General features: G+C 55.2%; 1 protein-coding gene across 1 annotated transcript in view; it reads left to right on the top strand.

The window, feature by feature from the left end:
* Twist2 (twist family bHLH transcription factor 2) overlaps positions 1–9,949 on the top strand; it is a 38,550-nt gene extending 28,601 nt beyond the window's left edge. The window contains exon 2 of the mRNA XM_003474569.4: positions 9,322–9,949. The gene's annotated coding sequence lies outside the window, so the exon portion shown is untranslated. The remainder of the gene's footprint in view (positions 1–9,321) is intronic.
* The last annotated feature ends 5,188 nt before the right edge of the window (positions 9,950–15,137 follow it).

The raw sequence follows: 15,137 nt of genomic DNA, 5'->3' as shown, positions 1-15,137 counted from the left end.
AGCAGGAGGCGGCTCAGCCAGGAAAGGCCTGCGGCAGTTCCGAGGCAGGGAGACATGGGAGCTGAAAGGTTCAAAGTCAAGGTCATCATGCTGCCCGGAGGCCCCTCACTGGGAACTAGAAGTTGGCAAGCGGGGTGCCCACGTTTGCAGGTGGCATCACGAGTCCAACAAGTGGTTTGTACCGTACCTGCAGGGCTCTCTGCCTTTCTGCCTCCCTTTATGCCTTTGTGTGTCCTGTGGAGCTCAGCATGATGTCCTTCTGTCCCTGTCAGAAGCCACCGAGTGCAGGGGAATTGGGCTATGCAGGTACAATTGAATTTCATGTGCCTGCAGGAAGCAGGGCAGCTGAAGTTGAACCCTGGAGCTTGGTTAGGGAGCAGTGGCTGTGTTTCCAGGCTTCTGTGCTGTGTCCTGTGGTGCATGTTGACCGGAATGTACTCTGCAGAGGCCACTGTCACCTGTGTTCATGACCCCGGGGCCTCGGCTGCTGCATCCACTAGGACAGTCAACTCCTCCTCGCTTACCTGCCCACCCTGGCTCAGGCACAGTGCACTCACTTGATTCTGCCTCTAAAACTGGAGGCAGAATAACCTGTCTCATAGGTCACCCACCAACAGCATCGCAGGTGCCCAGGAGCACAGGCCAGGCTGTTACCACCCATCTCTTAACGGGATGTGCTTCTCTGCAGACCCTGCCATGCTCATGAGATGCAGGGCTCTGAGGGTGTGATCAGGCTGCATCTAGATTCTTAAGATGGAAAAACTATGGTCATACACTCGAGGGGGCTGAAGGCTGGTGCTGCTGCACAGGGGGTGTGAGCTGAGCCCGGATGGCGTCCTGGGAGCTGGGACAGACCTCTGCAGGGCCCCAAAGTGTCCAGGGGTCTGGGTGCCCAGAGCTCAGCAGGACCAGGACTGGGTCACGCCATGATTCTTTTCATCCCTTTACAGTGTTTGCATTTTTCTGAATGTAGGATAATTGATGCATAAAATTTCAAAAACAGTTGATTTTATCTGGGTCATTTGAAAAGAGACTGCTTGGTGAAATAGATTTAGGTATGAGATTTCTGTAAACAGTTTGGCATTTTGAAAATAAACTGGTTGGGTTTTGCTTTTGTGTGGCACTGAGCTGTATCCTCCTCCCCCTTTATGGTTTTATTTTGAGGCAAGATCTTTCCTAAATCACTAAGTTGCCCAGACTGGGCTTGAATCTGTGATCCTCCTGCTTCAGCCTACCTAGATTCTTAAGACAGAAAAATATGGAACCAAAGCTGGCACTCGTGACATTGTCATTACTTTTGTCATTATTTTCAAAGCCACCTGACGATTTCACTAAATTGTCCAGGGGAGGTGACTCCAGGCCTTACCCACTCTCCTGACTTGGTGCCTCCAGCACTGTGGGAGCCGCTCTGGACACCTGGTGAGCTGCCTTGCAGAGCCTGGTGCATTCGTATGGCATTGTGGGCCCTGGGACACTCATGTCATGCCAAGTACGAACCATCGAGGCCTGTGGTCCTGAGCACATTTCCTGCACCCAGTGCCTGGACACTTCCTACAGAGCCCTTGCCCCTCCTACCGCCCTCCCTTACTGCCCAGTCCCTGGATCCCCAGTCCCCTAGCATACCTGCAGCTAGCAGGGGGCACTGCCCTCCAGCCTCCCTCCTTCCACGTACTTTGCCCATTGCCAGCCCCACCCTGTGCCCATTGCTTCCCCTAAATACTCCCTCTTCTGGCTCCTGAGCCCATCTGTGGGGCCTGGGGCCTGGGTTCAGATCCTAGCAGAGCAACTCCCCCAGCTTTTGGCGGGGGGGGGGCTCACATTGCCCACGCCTGGAAACCTGCTGGGGAACCCAGCAACTCCTGGCTGTGTGCAGCCCTTGCTTCAAGGCCATTAAGCAGCCAGTAACCCCAGAAGGCTCCCTCCTTGCCTCCCTCCCCCTGAGACTCCCTCCTTCCCTGTTCAGCTCCGGGGTCATGACCCATCCTGCTGCCCAAGCTCCACTTCTCATCCCCCTCATCGCCTGATACTTAGCTGATCAGCTTGGTCTTTCGCTGACTCTTAGCTGTCTCTGTTGAGACCTCATCTCCTTCCTCCTGGGGCATTGTAGGACCCCTGCCTGGGGTCCCACCATAGGGGTCTTTCCCTTGTGAGCCAGAAATGCAGACCTGGTCATATCTGTGGTCCACCCTTGTCACTGCCTCCCAAAGAGTCCTGGCAAGCTCCGGCACTCCCCCCCGCCAACTGACGGCTCACCCACTCCCGAATCCTCAATTCCCGTGCCCATCTGGCTGGACCTCGAGGTTCTGCACCTGCCCTTCCTGCCCTGGGGCCAGGGAGCCTTGAAGATCCAGCTCCAAGCCCAAATTCATGAAGTGCTCCTTAAGCCCCAGAAAAGAAGTCTCCATCCTCTCTATACTTTTGTTAAATTTTTATTTTATTTAGAATGCTGCTCTGCTGTACAGAAAGATAAACTTTAGTCACTTGTAGGCAAATTGATGCACCCTGAGACAATAATATCAGATGAAATAAATCAAACACACAAGCCCAATCACATGGTTTCTCTTAGAAATCCCAAGTACTGTACAAGTCAATTAAAGAACAAAACAAAAGATACATATTAGGAAGCAGGGAGACTGATCTTTTGAAAATGGGAGGGGGCCAAGAGGTGGAGGGAGGGGAGGAAAGGAAGGGACAGAGGCATGAAAGAGTTATCTGTTTTGTATGAGCACCGTGAGTGTGGCCATCATGCGCTTTTATCATGTACCTTTTTATAGCTTTGTTGGATCATTTATAACATTTTCATTAGTTCACTTACTCATTTATATTATAATACACTTACTCATTTATATTATAATACATATTTCATTACAAAGTAGTTGCAGCCCTGTGCCTGCTTCTATTATACTGTTATTGGGATACTTACTGCGTGTTAGACAGCATCCCCTTCCCTGGGGTGAAACACCCGACCGACACCCACAGCTTACAGGAGGAGAGGTGTTGTGATGCTGTTCTCATTTCTATGGCCAGCGGCCCCAGAGCGCCCTTGCTGGATCCTCAGGGTCCTGGGGCACTCGTCTACTGCTACCCTCCGGGTCCTCTGAGGACCTTTGCTGAGCCAGCGCCCTGGGTTGGGCTCCTGTGCCAGATACTGTGGCTGCGTCCTCTGCTCACCCTGTGACCCGTGGCCCCTTGGCCTTTGCACCTCTGAGACGACATCACACGCTGGATGTTCCCTCAGGGAGCTTCTGTCACCATCAACCTGAAATAGGGCCCTGCAAGGTGACATTTTATTTTGCCCTCTACCACATCTGTATTTTATTTGGAAGCAGATTTGGGGACAGCTGGGAAAGTCATAATTCACCAGTGATGCGGCCCTGTCTGGAGGTCCCAGGTGCTGGGGGAGGTCAGATCCCCTCCTGTCACCTGGCTCTCCCACCTTGCCAGCCCTCACTGTCTCTGAAATCCAGCATGCCCTCTATGACTAGGGGGCAGGACCAGCCAGGCCACTAGACAGGGGGCTGAATGGGTCCCATTGGGGTGGTCAGAGCCAGTGCCTGGGGCCCTTGGGGCATCTCCCCGAAGCAGGGGCCCAGGGCAGTGTAGACCTAGGCTTGCCCTCTGCTCCAACTCCTTTGTGGCCAATTGCTCCTCACCAGGTGGTGACCATCAGGCAGAGCCCCAAGGCCAAGCCCAGGTCAGCTTCTTGTTGGTGCCAGATCTGGCTGCCATCCCACTGCAGGTCACTTGGAGCTGTGGGAGAAGAGCCTTTGTCCCATAGGACTCCTCTTCCTCACACATGGCAGGGACTGGGGGCTGGAAGGGAGAATCCCGGGCTGGGGCCCAGGCTGCTGCTGTCCCCACCCAGCTCCTCCTGGACTTTGCTTGTGAACATGCTATGTGCACCTGGTGCCCAAAAGCATTCTGGGGTGTGGGTAACACAGAGCCCACAGGAGATGGCAGCACCTCGGGGCATATGCAGGCCCAGGAGCACCCCAGATCAGCAGAGCAGATCTCCCTCATCACAGGACCTCGTCCCCAAGTCCCTGAGTCCTTAGGGCAGAAAGAGCCTAGAACAGGAGGCACCTGGCGCATTCTCTACACGCCAGGGAGATGTCTCCATTGCTGGGCTCCCGGGAGCACTGTAGGTGCCAGAGGGAGTGGGCTTTCACCTACCTGTCCCTCCTGGGAAAGAGAGTGCGTGTGCCAACATGGAAGGGCCAGCAGTCCATACACACCTGGAGAGACCTCAGATCTTCACTCTGCCGAGGGCTCAGAGCCGTGGGGCTGTCCTGGCCTCCTTGAGGCTCACCCCTAACAAGAAGCATGTGGCTCTGGCTTCCCTTCCACACTGGGAGCCCATAGGGGGCGCCAGTGGGCCATGCCCCGAAGGCACTGTGGGGACTGAGAGCCCACAGACAGCTCTCTAAAGGTAAGGACCTGGCACAGCGCAGAGGGCACATGCCGACCTGGGAAAGCTATAAAAACAAATTAATCTGAGGAGTCGCATTGCTTCTCCTGGCTTTAGCCCAGGAGAAGGAATAATCTGCTTTGTCCCCACATCCTCCCCTCCTCCTGTAAGCCAAGGCAAGCTGCAAGGCATGGGCTGCAGCGAGACCCCTGTCAGTCTCCATGGCCTCAGTTTCCCAGTGTTGGAGCCCTTTCGGACGCAATCCTGTCTCGGTGGGGCTGGAGCTGGGGCTGCAGCCAGCGCTCTGTTTGTCATCGTGACTTCCCACCCTCCAACCCTCCAGACATCCTGGCCGACTCAGCCGGGTGAGGCACAGAGAGGGTAGCTGGGAGAGGTCACCGCCCGTCCTGATGGAGCCCTGCACTCCCGCCACCCAGCACCCACCAGGGCCACCACTGGCTCCAGCTGACCAGGGCCCGAGCGCCCAGGGGAGCCTGGCTCCTGATGGTTCCCTGCTGGCCTGGGCAGCACTGTTCACAGTTTCTGCTTCTGCCATCCCTGCCTGGGCAGTGGGGCAGGAGCTTCTCATGCTCTGAACCCAGAGCCCAGCACCATTTCCTCTGCCTTTGTGGCTACACTGGTCCAATCCACAGCACGGGGTGGAGGAGGCAGGCTGGGGTGGCTGGCCGCTTTGGGCTGGCAGTGGGTGAGGGAGCTGCATCGTCCTTTACAAGCTGTTGCTGCTCGATATTTCTGCGCTTCATGCTTCCTGGTCCCATGGGATGGGTTCTTCAGCAATGCCACTTGGTTTGCTGGTGTCTTAGGGTTTTGTGTCAGAATCCCCAGGCGAGCATCTTCTGCCTTGGTTCTGATGCCCTGGACGGGAATTTGCTGTGGAGGCTGTGCTGTTGAGGATGGCCAGCTGCGTGATCTCCCTCCCTTCCTCTCAGCTGAGGTGTGAACCTAAAATTGCTCTGGAAATAGTCTTTTAAAATAAATAAGCCAAGCATAGTGGCTCATGCCTGTAATCCAAGATCTTGGGAGGCTGAGGCAGGAGGACGGCTGTGAGTTCGAGGCCAGCCTGGGCTACAAAGTGAGTTCAAGGCCAACCTAAACAGTGTAGTAAAACCCTATATTTAAAAAAGCCAAATATATGTGAATAGATATGTAAATAATATAGACTAGGAATGGCTCCCTCGTGTTTAAAATCCAGACTAGTTTAAGTTGTACAGGGAGCCAGAACAGTCTGGTGTGTTCTTGTTGGGGGTTTGTGTAGATCTTTGGGGCTGCTCATGATGTCAGGCAGTTAGTGATATACTCAGGTCCCCTGCTTGTTCATGGCAGGTTTGGTGGATCGGGGTGGAACTTCCCGGAGAACAAGACAGTGCTCTCAGGGCAGATTACCTGCTCTCAGGGGTTGCTGGTATCACATCCTCTTTGGGTGACTTTGAGCAGATAGCAACTGGGTTCTGCGGGACTCATGGGTGCCCATGCTGAGCCCCAGATTCCTGCCTCCCCTCGCCGTGCCTTCTCTCGCCATATCCTCATTATATGTGCAGCTGTTGGGTCGACAGCTTGTTCTGCCTGCAAAGCCAGGGGTCCAGTCCTGAAGGGACGTGTCTCCCAGGTGTCCCCTGAGGTCACCTGCATGCATGAGCTTGGGGCAGGAAGGAAGGCTGGGAGGACACAAACTTTCCTCTTTCCAGTTGGAGCCCCGGGTGGCCTGGCATTGTCGAGTGGCAGGCAGCAGACACATGTGGGAAACCACCTTGGTTCTGCGTGCTTTGCTCCATCAGGGAGCAGTGGGAGGCTCACCTCCTCCTAGAAGCTTCTTCGAGATGGGGTTGGTTGCTCTTGCCTGTGCTCCTGGAGCCCCTTTTAGCAGGAAGACACCACCTTTCAGGAACACGGGGACATTTCCGCTTGAACCCCGGCCACCTCTCAGGACTGAGCTTCTCTGTGAGCTGCCCTGACTTATTCGATAGTGTATTAGTGAGTTTTACTACTCAAGACTTCCTGTGAACTGGACCCTGTGCCCTTAGGCGGAGGCTCTCCTTTCCCGGGCTTGGTTGAGGGACGGTGGCTGAAGGTGAGGTTGTCCTCTGGATCTGTCTGCTGCCTGCTGGAGATGTCTCTTCCTGGCCTCCTGACCTTCCCCTTCCACCCCTGCAGTTCAGGTGTGTGTGTGTGTGTGTGTGTGTGTGTGTGTGTGTGTGAGAGAGAGAGAGAGAGAGAGAGAGAGAGAGAGAGAGACATTGTGACATGCACATATGTGCACACGTGTGTGCTTGTGCATTGCTTTCTGATTAAAGGAAGTTTCACTTTGAGGCTCTCTCTCTGTCCCCTGACTCTGCATCCTGCTTTTTCCAGCTTCCAGCCAAAATCAAGGTACTTGGCCCCTTCCCTTCCTTCCACAAAGCCTTACCTGCACTTCCCTGAAGAAAGCTCTCAGTGTGTGTGCCGTATTCCTGTTGTCTGCATGCATTGCCTCTTCGCCAAGATTTCTCCAATTCATCTTGGCTTTTCCAACAAGTAGCAGCCCTCCTTACACACAGGAGGTGCTCAGATAAGGAGAGGTGGACAGTTGCTGGGTGGGTGTGTGGATGCATGGCTGTATGTACGTATAGATGGACAGATGGATGGATACACAGATGGATAGATGATTGTATGTATACATGGATGGATAGATGGACAGACAGCTGCATGCACAGATGGTGGCATGGATGCTGGAAGTTGGCAAGGACAGATGAATTGAAGGTTGTATGTATACATGTGTATATATGCATTATGGACAGATGGATGAAGGGATGACTGGAGGCTGACTGGGTGTATAGATGGATGTGTATAGATGTATATAGATGGAAGAAAGGGACAGAGAGGGGGAGAGATGAAAGAGGAGGATTTAAAGCTCAGGTAGAGAATGGGTGGCCTTCAAACAACATCCTCCTCCTCCAGCCCACCCCACCTACCTTCTGGACATTATCAATGTCCACCCTTTTGTTTGGGCTGGGGATACAGAGTTGCCTGCTTCCTGGTGTCCATGGTCTGGTGTGAAAAAGGCCTCTAAAGATGTCCTCTTGTCCAGCCACTGCTCTGCCACCCGCCTCTGGGCCAGGCAGGCAGGTGCAGAGAGCCAGGTGGACTGGATGCCGGCCGGGCTTCAGGTGGCTGTGGTGCGCAGAGGTGGCCCGAGTCCCAGATGTTTCACATATGCTGCCTGTGTCCACAGACACGGCTGAGGCCACAGTGACATCAAGGGGCCAGGCCCTTGGTCAAGAAGACAGAAGAACCTGCTGCTCACTTCTGCCCCAGCCCTGGGCCCCCAGGGGCACGTGAACCAAACCCGAAACTCAAGCAGGGCTGGAGGCGGCCCTGAGCTTTTGGCGTCCACGGGTGATGCTGTTTCCCCTTGGAGGCTGACTCAGCTCATATATCAAAAGCTGCTGTAATTATTTCCTCCCACTGAGGAAGGCTTCCATTTAGCTTTCTCTAGCCACCCCCTTATTAATTATCTAATTACAACCACATTCTCCAAAAGAGAGCAGTCTTTGACTTTCTGCCCAGGACCACTTAAAAAGGCTTAACTATTTGGAATACTCTGAACTGAGAGAGGCAGAGAGGGGAAGGAAGCAGGGGGAGGGGGAGGAAAAGAGAAAAAAAGGGAGCAGGAGAGGAGGACGTGGTGGGGGGAGCTTAGTCTTCTCAGACCTTTGTGTTGACTCAACAAGGGAAACAGTACCTTTCGCATCCCTGCCACAGCCCCCTGAATGGGCAACGCTGTCACTGGGCTCCTGTGGACCAGCCTGGGTGCAGTACAGGGCACATGCACATGCACATGCACAGTGTCCACCACCAGCCCACGTGGGCCAGGCTTGGCCTCACTGCCATTGCCTCCTCAGAACATGGCGCTGCCCAGCTCTCCCTCCCGTGGCCCAGCAGCCACATGGAGGACACAGCCAGCATGTGCTGGTCCCTGGCAGGAGTGCTTGCCTGTGACCTTGACTTACGACCTTGGGCTTCCAGCAGCTGGTGTCATGTGTGCACGTGGGCTTATGGTGTGGGCACACAGCTGTGTGTGACACGTGAGCATGGCCTCCGCCCATCGAGGTGGCTTCCCCAGCTGCCCATGCTTACACAGGGTGAGGTGCAAAGGGGACGATGAGGGACTCCCAGGAGCGGGGGGCAGGGGTGTGCACAGAGGTCACCTAACACCCCTACCCCTGCAGCACTCCCCAGGCCTGGAGGGTGTTTCACAATCACTTGCCTTGTGTGGGGGACGTCATGGTGACAGGAAAGTGGTATATCTGGGTCACAGCTGTAGGTGCTACATTTGATGACATTGCCTAAAACCACACACACACACACACACACACACACACACACAGCACCACACACCCAATACACTACACACACTCCACCCCTGCATGTCTTGCAGAAGCCACTGAATCATGCTGACATTGATCACCTAGGTGCTACATTGCACTGAGATTGTTCGTGACCTCTTGCTGGGGGGAACAGGGTGAAATGCATGGGATCTTTCCATAGACTTTTTGTAACTTCCTGTGAATCTATAATTATTTCAAAGTCCTAATTTTTTTACTCACCTTTGACTCCCCTTCCCAGCAGCTGCCCCACTTCTCTGTATTTCTTGTCCCTGTGACTCTGGAAACCCCTCAGCCTCCTCCCCACTCCATGTGGCAGACCCTGGCAGCTCTGTCACGTGGGGAGCCCGGCCAGACTGGTGGTGGCCTGGGAGGGATGAGAGGCAGTTCCCAGGGTGCTTGGGCTCTGGGGACATTACTGTCTGGTCTCTGGAGGGAGGAAGGAGACACAAGGCGGCCTCCATGTGTGGTCATCATGCCCAGCTCTTTGGGTGCAGTGAGCACAGCTCACCCCTCTTCCTTGTCTTCCAGACTTGACTGCATGTCTGAAGAACTGGGGCGCCCCACACCTGTCACCTCTGAAACCTGGAAGACCTCGCCAAGGCCCCCGTGCACCCCAGCAAGCGTCCAGACAGGCCAAGTGGCCTCCTCCCCAGAGGCGCTGTCCATGCCGGAAGGGCCCCTGGCCAGCAGGCGACCTGTGCATTGTCATCTCGTCACCCCCTGGGTCTTTCTTCTGGGGTTCATTTTTTGGGGGTGGATTTTATTGTTTCTGAAAAATCTCTAGATTCAGGAATGCATTCGTGAGCATTTGGGTTTTGGATCTGTACCTCCCTCTCAGTGCCTTCTCTGACGTGTACTTTTCTAATAAAACAGAAATGCGTTCTTGTACAATCTGTTCCAACTGGACCAAGGCTGTCAGGACAGGACCCCGGTTCCCACCCACCCCAGCCTCTGCATGATGGTCTCAAGGAAGCCTGGAACCCCCGCCTCACATCCCTCTTTCACCCCGATTTGCTCAGCTCGCCATTTTTATATTCCCCGTGTCCGTGTATATGTTGCTTATTTGTTTATTTATTGAGATATTTTTACAAGCCAAGTGCGCGCCCCATGGCTGTGTATCCCAACCCTGCCCAGAGCAATAAAGAACCCCACACAGCCCTCGTCTCCGCGTCTCTGTTTTCATCTCTGTGTCGCAGCTGCAGCGCCAGCTGGGGAAGCTGGACGGGCTGCAGAAATGACCGTAGCTTCACTCTAAGGGGACCCAAAAGGATGAGGACAGTTTATGCTGTAAGTGGCTGTAGGATTGTCTAGAAGCTGCTAACTCTCCTGTGGGCATGAAAGTTAACAAACCCAGGCCTAAGAGAGCAGAGCAGGATTGTCAGTCCCATTTCCATGGCTGAGAAAAATACCTGAGATAAGTACTTTATCAAGTGGAAAGGTTCAGTCAGGTGCAGGAGCACGTGCCTATGATTCCAGCAGGAGGAATGCAAGTTTGAGTCCAGTATGGGCAATTTAGAGAGACCTTGTCTAAAAAATAGACACATGGAAAGGGATTGTAGTCAGTACTCCGCTGCACGGTAACAGGTAAGCACACAGGCATGCACACAGATGTACCTCACTTGTGCACAGCCACACCACATGCACCCATGCATGCACACACATGCACACAAGCCTCAGACACTTATGTACACTACACACATATACATGTGTACCCCATATGCACACACATGCACATGCCTAGGCCCCCTGAGAGGACTCAGGAGACAAAGCAGGGGTCCAGCCCTGCAGGGACCCATGGAGGCGTGAGAGGCCAGGAAGACTGCAAAGTTCAGGTGCTTCCCTCTCAAGTGACTCAAAATAGAAATGATACAAGTAATCCTTAAAGATCAGGGGACAAAAGCACGAGGTTGTGTGTTTGATTCCAGGTACAAAAAAAAAAAAAAAAAAAAAAAAGATGATGAGGGCAAGATGATATCTTCCTTGATTTCCAAACTGCATGTTCATTCCTCCCCTGCCCAGGCCCTGAGCCAAGGCTTGCTTAGCCTGCCGAGTGACCCGTGTCTCCACCATGGGGGACCAGGAAGCCTGGATGAGGGACCAGGGCACCTGTGCCAAACAGTGGACACCCAGGCCCACCCCGGAAGGTCAGGGCTAGAGTTAGCAGAGAAGTGGCCCTGAGGCCAATATCCAGGGAAATGACTGAGTTCATGTTCCGGGGTCTCGGACAGCCTCCCTTCATGGCCCAGCTCTGCACAGATGCCCTTACAGGCAAGAGCTTCCTAGCCTACAAGTGGGTGCAGGGCCTTCCCTGGTACCCTGCATCTATGGGTGTTGTTAACTGGTGCCTGTTCCCATGCCCTGCTGCCTGCCCAGGTCACACCAGCCCTGACCTCTCTCAGGGTCTCCTGGGGATTCACTGCCCATCTGGGTATTCCTGGAGCCAGTTGGGATCCACTTATCCCTGCACACCTATTCCTAACTGAGGACCTTGCATGTGTGTGTGTCTCTACATGTGCACACACATGCACCCATGTCTGTACATATACATGGGCACTCACATGTCACATGTCCTGGGATCAGGAATGGGACTTGGGTCCCCTGCATGTCACAGGGCCTCTTCTGTGTGGTGGCTCCTGCCCTGGGGTCTTGCAGCTACTCTGAGGCACTTAGGACCGGAAGGACAGAGACCCATGAAGCTGCAGTGCAGATTCACCCAGGATGTGCATCTGCGGGGGGACCTGAGAGTCCTCAGGACAAGAGGTGTTGTGAGACAAACCAGAGAAGCCCTGGCCCACTTGTGCTGGGGACACCCAGCAGAGCCTGTCTGGGGAGAAAGCTGGCCAGCCCCAGGCAGATGTGGGGTGTGTGGGCAGCCGCTGTGTCAGGCCCTGGGACCAGCCTCACTCTGACAGCACAGAGGAACCTGCAGGCGACAGACAGTACCTGGGGCTTGGAATCCACCCAGGAGCAGGACCACACGGGGCGGCCGTGGGAGGCCCACAGGGTCACGCCCTCCCAGCTCCCACATTAACTTGGGCTGGGGCAGTGGCCAAAAGCAACACCATTAAACGCAAAGTGCTGTGTCTGCTTTGGAGAGCAACTGCAGGTGTGGCGGTGGGTTTCTTGCCCCCAGGTGCTTGCCGGGAGCCCAGGGTCTGGAGAGCTGAGGAGGCCACCAGAAACCCGGCACATTCTTGGAGCATGGCCCACTGTGCACCCTGGGGCCACCAAGCCCATCCACAAGACCTGTGTGGCTCTCAGAGACATGTTCTGGGGGGGGGGGGTGTTCATGAGGGGAGGCCAGCAGCCAGGCCAGTGAGTGGGCTTTGAGAGGCTGGGAGGCCACACAGAGCAGTTTGTGGGGAGTTTGCTCTCCTGTCCTGTGGTCTCCTGGGAAAGGACACACTGATCACCACAGCAGCATCGGGCCTTGCGAGTGAATGTATATGCCACAGCCACCAGACCTGGCAGTCACCCCCAGACACCTCTAGCCCATGAGAGGATGCCCAGGGAACTCTGGGGCCAGGCTTGGGGAGGGAGGGGAGTGGAGCAGCCCCGGGCAGGAGCAGTGGCCATGGCCTCTGCCTGTGCCATCTCACCCACTGCTTTGCTCCTTCCTGAGACAAAGCACGGCCTAAGGTAGGAGGGGTTCACGTCAGCTCCTGTGTCAGTCCAGGACAAGCAGGCCCCAAAAAAGAAACAGCATGGCAGGGGGCTGGCGGGGGAGGCTGCCAGGGCATTGGGTGCAAGAAGCAGTGGGGGAACAGAGGAGCCAGGAGGGAGGTGCATCTTCCTGGCCATGCCCCTTGGGGACGGGTCCAGTCACCTTCCAAAGACACATCTATGGCGTGCAAGGCTCCTGGGACACACCCCTCCCTGCACCCTGCTCCCTGACTGCCCCAGAGGCCCTGCAGTCAGCTGCAGCTGACCCAGAGCAAGAGCTTTGGGGTCCCCTGAGGGAGCATGCACCCCTGTCCACATAGGGCAGCCCATTGGGGCTGCACGAGCCAGGCAGATCCTACTGGAGTGCTGATGCCTAGTGTGTGGCAGCCCTACTGGGGGCTACCCTCAGGCAGACACCACTCGAACCTCAGCCCCTGCAGACTCTGGTGTCCTCAGCCTTGAGGAGTGAGGACCAGCCGGGCCCACAGCCCATAGTGCCTGAAGGCTTTTCCTCAGGGTTGGATCCTCGGATGCCTATGTCCACATGACTTGCTCTTCCCATCCTATGTCCCTGGGACTCATCTCCAGCATCTGCCTCACTCCACCCCCTGCACAGGGACCAGCTGGACCAGCAGACCTCTCCCTGCTCCCTGAGGCTCTGAGAAGTGGTGCCCAGCCCCTGCATGCAGCCCACTCACCACCTGCAGCTCAACTCAGGAAGCAGAAACTGGCAGGGGTGGGTGGGCGCCTGAGAGAGGAGGGGTAGAGAGGGAAAGGCAGGGCAGGAGAAGGCAAGGAAGGGCAGAGGAGGACAGGAGGAGGATAGGAGAAGAGGGGAGAAGGCAAGTTGGGTTTGGGGGCTGCTGGGCACCTTGGCCCAAAGCATGGCCAGGCCCACCAAGTCCCAGAACCATCAGGGAAGCAGGTGTGGAGGGTGGAAGCAGGATAACCACACAGCAGCTTATCGGCGTCTCCCCTGAAGTCCTCTCTGGTAGGTTCTGAAACTTGTCCACATCTGGACCCAGAACTCATGACAGGCTGGGCTTCTGGAGTCTTTGCAGATGTAGCTGATTAAGGACCTGCAGGGAGGTCACCTTGGGGCAGCCGCCTGTATGGGAAGAAGGAGAGAGAGACCAGGAGAAGGACACAGGCTTGGACAGAGGCTGTAGTGACCCAGCTGACACCAGGACTCAGAGGGAGGGAGGAAGGGGAGCGACTCCATCTACCACTCGTGGAGGTCGCCAGTCCTGGCCTCCATAACCTGGCACTGGTGGTCTCCAGAGTGGGAGGGAGAATTTCTGTGGCCTCCAGTGGCTGGATTGGGGTTGTTGAGTGGGGCAGCTGCTGGAGCCACCTGAACCCTCCTATGATGACTACAGGAACAAGGCCAGTGGGGATCACAAGGAGAGCTGTCTGGCAGGGATGGGGCCGGGGGCATGAGAGCAGAAACCCGGGTACTGAGGAGCGGGGCCTCAGGGCCAGCACAGCCTGGAGCTGCCAGTGGGGCTGACGGTTGGCAGAGGCCAGGTGAGCACCCTTGTCCCAGCCTGTGGAGCCTCGGACCCAAGGAGAACAGGCCAGGACACAAAGGACAGCAGGGAGAGGGAGGGTGGAGAACTCCAAGAGCATCCCTGTCTCACAGCACCTGTGAAGCAAGAGAGCTGCCAGGGGAAACCGAGACTCACACAGATCCGGTAAATTAGAAAACGTTGTCTTCATACACGATGGTGCGCTACTGTCACAAAGGAGGATGACCTGGAATCTCGTGGAAGAAAACGGAGGAACCTTGAGGCCGGAGCGTTAGGCAAAATAAATCAGACACATAAGCTTCAGTACTGCATGGTTTCTCTGAAATGAGAACCCAGTGTGTAAAGAACAAAATAAAAGACAGCTACATCACAGGACACAGCGTGATGCATCTTTTGCAAAAGGTGAGGGGACCCAGAGAGGCTGGGAGGCGGAGATCAGGAGAGAGGGCTGCAGGAGCTCTGTCTGTACCCCAGCCCTGGGGTGAAGGTGACCCTCGTGCACTGCAAACATGTTATAATGAAAATTAAAAGTTTTTAAGTTTTAAAAAAGAATACACTTTTTTAAATGAAAAATGGAATAGCTGTTTTGGAAGATGAAATGGCGGAATACTGTGCAAGAGAACAAAAAACAGAGGTGAGTAACAGGAGAAAAGAGAATATGCAAGTGACAGTCCAGGAGTCTGAGATGGTGTGGACCACGACCTTGTGGCCTGAGGCACAGGAGGCTGCAGGGATGCCCAGTCCGAGATTCCCAATGCTTGAGGGCTGAGGAGGTCCGGCTTCCTAGCTGGGGACATGACGAAGCCATGACACCAGGATATCGGCTGATGGGACTCGATATCGAAACAGGGGTTTTATTCTGGTTTCTCTGCAGGCATGCACTCAAAAGAAAAATGCTCTGGATCCCAAGAGCACCCTGGCCACCTCTGCATCAGTTAGAGAATCTGAAAAGTGTGTGTGAGTGCCAGGGCCCCACTGGGCTGCCACACGAGTCCCCAGCCTAGGAGGCAGGCATGAAAGGACACAGCCAAGGTGTTGCCTTTAGGTGGTGACCACCCCTGCCCCTTCTACTCTGTGCAGGATGAGTGTCGGAGGATGGAGCCCAGGCTTCATGGACCTGCCTGACACCCGCATAGACCTGACCACCTACCC

The sequence above is a fragment of the Cavia porcellus genome, unplaced genomic scaffold (assembly GCF_034190915.1).
Source record: "Cavia porcellus strain 051 isolate PalLab524CR breed Dunkin Hartley unplaced genomic scaffold, mCavPor4.1 scaffold_26, whole genome shotgun sequence".
Lineage (NCBI taxonomy): Eukaryota > Metazoa > Chordata > Mammalia > Rodentia > Caviidae > Cavia > Cavia porcellus.
This window is presented reverse-complemented; position numbering and strand designations above follow the sequence as displayed.